Source organism: Rattus norvegicus, chromosome 11 (assembly GCF_021556685.1).
Source record: "Rattus norvegicus strain SHRSP/BbbUtx chromosome 11, alternate assembly SHRSP_T2T, whole genome shotgun sequence".
In the NCBI taxonomy this organism is placed as follows: domain Eukaryota; kingdom Metazoa; phylum Chordata; class Mammalia; order Rodentia; family Muridae; genus Rattus; species Rattus norvegicus.
The window spans coordinates 69,805,304-69,809,721 of NC_141544.1; the positions used below are offsets into that span (position 1 = coordinate 69,805,304).

Below are 4,418 nucleotides of genomic sequence, written 5' to 3' on the forward strand. Positions count from 1 at the left end.
TTTCCCTTTCTCATGTTCCTGCCTCAGGATCCCCTCCTGGGAGGAAGCCTAAATTAAGAAGGAAGGGATTGCCAAGGTTTGAATGTAGCATCCTGTCATGGCCCCAGGCTTCTGGCAGAGCAGGACCTAGGAATGATGGTGTTGGGCTTGTCCAGTTGTAGCACTGAAGGCTGAACCCCAATACCCCCATCCCCCTTCCCTCTAGGACAACTGCAGAGCTGAGCTTAGCCTGAGTTCTTTCTCTTCAAGCCTGCCTGGTCTGAGTTGTGCTGAGCATTACATGTTGTGTGGTGTGCTCCGGCTGAGAGTCACCCTCCAAGGACCCAGGTCCCAGACCTCCAGGACCCAGTGTCAACCTGACATCAAACAAGTTACACAGCCTCCCTCGTTAGTACAGCTGTGCTGATAACACCCACCACAAAGGACTGTTAGGCCTGTGAAAATGAGGCGAGTGACAGAAACAAACAAACAACAACAACAACAACATCAACAACAAAAACCCCCTCTTGGCTTAAGGTCTGAAAGTCTCCTCTTACCACTCTTTGTGGGGTTTACCATAGAAGAACTCAGCCCTCTTGCTACAGGCCCTTAGATACCATCTAAACTGTTAACCGAACCATCCGGGGTGAGGCCTGAGTCCCCAAAGTCTGAGTCAAGAAGCGATTGCTTCCTATTCTTTCCTCCAGCCCACTTTAGAACAGAGATGAGGAAAGAATGAATATAGAACCCCTGAATTAGAACACTGTTTACAATGGTTAGACGTTCTTATAAACCCAGCAGCAAGAAGCTATGTCATTTGAGGCAGTGACCCCAGAGCTATAGAGTTCTAAGCGTGTCAGGCTAAGTCCGGGTGGCTAAGAATGCAGCCGCTGTGCTCAGACTGTCTGGGGCTCCACAACCTCGCTCCTCCTTGTCCTAGCCTTGGGGAAGAGCTGATTTCATGAGCTTCTTCGCCCCTTTCCTCTGAGGACAGCAATGGTGCTGACTGCACAGGGTTGTTGTAAGAATTGAACTGAGGTAGTCTGCTTGAATAATCCCTGGCACAGGGAGTGTGCAGTATAGTACAGGTATGTTTCAGCTACCCTCATTTCTGCACACGGGCCCTGTCCAAACCGGGTACTGACCTCAATCCAGGCACGACTGGCTCCTCGACAGAAGTCTGGCCACTTTGGTGACTCATTAAAGAATCGCCTGGAATTACCTTGACTGCTTTCCCCATAGGGGTGACCATTTAGGAGACGGTGTACTAAGAGTCACTGAGTTGTTCTCCAGAGGCTCAGCCACGCACAGACTGTAACACCTTCTTTTGCTGTGACTAGAGTCTTCCTTTTAAAGTACATCCCATGGCAAGCAACATCGGTGACTACCACAAATACAGTCTCCTGGGTCCCTAGAGAGGACTGTCCCCACTCAACCCATCTTTGGGGCTGAGAGTTTCAGTGGTCTTTGCCCCCCAGCACAAAGAAACCTACATTGCCCAATCCCAAAACTCAAGGCTCCACATGTCTGAACTCCCTGAATTGTATGCATAGACCGTCTTAACCAGGAGCGCCATGTAGAGTGACTCCCCACCCCCACTACTTGCCTCTCATTTCTTTGTCCCGTGAGTGAGTCAGCTTTACATTACTGTAGAGTCAGCCAGAACTGGTTCAGTCACATCCCAGAGGTGTGACGTCAGGCAAGTTTCTTAACCTCTCTGAATTGCCATTCACTGCTCTATAAAATGGGGCTAACAGCTTTACAGCCTTGTATACACGTCACATCTCTCTCAAGAGTTTAGTCCTGGCAACTCACTTTTATGACTAGTCTCTCATTTTGCCACAATCTAATTTTGCTCCCTTTTGTTCTGTCCTTAGGGCCATCAGAAAGCAGCTGGTCACCATCATCGCTATGTGTAACTGCCTTCCCACGGCCGGAGAACAGTTAATAACTCAGTCTTCAGCCTAAACTGAAGTAACAGCGTCTTTCATCTTCCTCCCAAGGTCCTCTCTGAGAATGGCGATGCTTTCTGCTCTCTCTGAAGCCTGGCAGGTTTCAGTGCCTAAGCATAACTGTAAAGTTTTTATGCATACACAGCAGCAAATTTTATCATTTAATTCATCTAATACATGCTTGACTCACGTGTCTACTAGAGTCTGCCTCGGTTTGTTTGGGTTTTTGTTTTGTTTTGTTTTAATTAACTTAATTTTATCAGTTTTTGCATATCATGTTAGATGATTAAAATATAAAATAGCGAAGAAAGGCCAGTGTTGGTTGCTGTACAAAACCAGCCTTGATACTTAGTTGGCAAGCTTTGGCCCATTCACCCCGGCAGGAGAATGAAGACCAATCTAACAGAAGGGAAATTTCTGGGGAAAAATTCTAAAGAGAAAACCTTTGAAGGGACATTTTCTGCCCTCTGCACCTTCCTTGCTCTGTTCCAGTGTCTGGTGGTGACAGTGCCCTTAAAGTTGGTCCCTGCTTTGCGAGGCTCCTGCTGAGTGGAGCTGGGGGAAGGACAGGAAATCGCCACTCAGAAAATAAATGGCCTGTCTCAGAGTCTTTTGTTAATGAGTCCTGGGCTTAATAAATCAAGGTGACCCAGTCTCAAGAAACACTGGCCTGCTTAAAAAAAAAAAAAAGTCTGAAACCCTAAAGAGAAGAAGGGGGAGAGGACTTATGGGAGATCTTATAAATCACACCCATGCAAAGCCAGGGCAGATGTGTTCCAGTTTCAAGAGGCAGAGGATATACATCTGGAGTTGTGGATGGAAAAGAGTGTCTAAGCCAGAGGAAAGATAGGAGATCTGGGCTGGGGGCTCACCGGACACAGCCTGTCCTCTCACCCAGCGTCCTGGGCTTCCGTGCATATGGGCTCCATATCCCACCAGTATCACAGTGTCTCTCCTGGTCTCCCTCTGTTACCTTAGCCAAAGTCACAAATACCCCATCTCTTAGGACTGCCCAGACAGAAGGTGAAACAATTTTTTACCATAGAGAAGGAAAAGCTGAAAATTCTTTTCCAGGCCCCACAACCAACCTTCTCTGTGTCTGAGAAGATACCTTCTTCTTCCTTTAGGGCGCTACACTGCCACTGTGGAACACCAAGCATCTCCATGACTGTGAAGGCTGCTGGAGCAGATCAGGTCAACAGCAGGGCTGCCGAGTTCCTGGCCTTTTGCTGTTTTGCATTTTGGTCCACCTCTATTCATCCAAATCTTTCGTACTCAGATACTAACTTAGCTGAATGCCAGAAGAGAGCCTTCCCAAGGATGTAGGCTTTCCAATGAATTCCAACATATTAATCTTCTATTATAAAAGTCATCCGTCCTTTTAATAAACACCCATGGATTTTTTTTCCCCTAAGCATAGTGTCTATGTTAAGAATAAAGAAGACTGGGCTGGGGATTTAGCTCAGTGGTAGAGCGCTTACCTAGGAAGCGCAAGGCCCTGGGTTCGGTCCCCAGCTCCGAAAAAAAGAACCAAAAAAAAAGAATAAAGAAGACTGAGACTAGGCTCTCTTTGCATGAACCGACCTGAAGACCTTAGGCAAGACCCTTCCCCTTAGACAATCCCTGACTGTAAAGTGAAATCGTAGCTTGGTTAGCTTCTAGAACTTTCCTACCCCACTACTGTGCAGGACACCAGCATCGGGGTTGATGATCTGGTCGATTGATCTCGGAGGCAGCATCTGAGGAAAGATAGTGTCCTCCTCATTTACTAGTACAGCAACCTGGAAAAAGAGGTGAAAGTAGAAACTTCCTTTTCAATAGCATGGGTCAGAGTCTGTGCTATAAGAGCAAGGGTTGGTACAGAATCTTTAACCTCCACCGCATAGGTCAGGCTGGGGAGAAGGGAAATAGCTCAGTAGGTAAAGCACTCGATTTACTAGCAAAAAGATCCAAGTTCAGATCCCCAACACCCATGTTAAAAACAAAAACTGGGCATAGTGATACACACTTATAATCACAGTACTTGGAGGTAGACAAGAAGATCTCAGAGCCGAACTAGCCAGCCAATCTAGCCAATTCATGAGACAGTGAAAAACCCTGTCTCATTTATACATAATATATACATACTACATAATATACACATATATACATACATATGTACATACATACATCCTTGTTTAAAAAAAAAAAAACAATGGAGAAGCTGGATGGTGGTGGCACAACCCTTTACTCCCAGCACTCAGGAGGCAGAGGCAGGTAGATCTCTGAGTTCGAGGCCATCTTGGTCTACAGAATGCCAGGGCCACACAGAAAACCCCTGTCTTAAAAAAAATAAAAAGGAAAGAAAAGAAAAGAAAAAAGGAAAGGAGAGGAGAGGAGAGGAGAGGAGAGGAGAGGAGAGGAGAGGAAAAGAAAGGAAAGGAAAGGAAAGGAAAGGAAAGGAAAGGAAAGGAAAGGAAAGGAAAGGAAAGGAAAGGAAAGGAAAGG

The 4,418-nt window shown here is 46.3% G+C and overlaps 1 long non-coding RNA gene across 1 annotated transcript; it reads left to right on the plus strand.

Moving 5' to 3' along the window:
• Positions 1-759: 759 nt before the first annotated feature.
• On the plus strand, positions 760-2,126 carry LOC102552306 (uncharacterized). The gene is made up of 2 exons (XR_015633445.1): positions 760-1,067; positions 1,857-2,126. It is a non-coding gene; the product is annotated as an uncharacterized LOC102552306 (long non-coding RNA).
• The last annotated feature ends 2,292 nt before the right edge of the window (positions 2,127-4,418 follow it).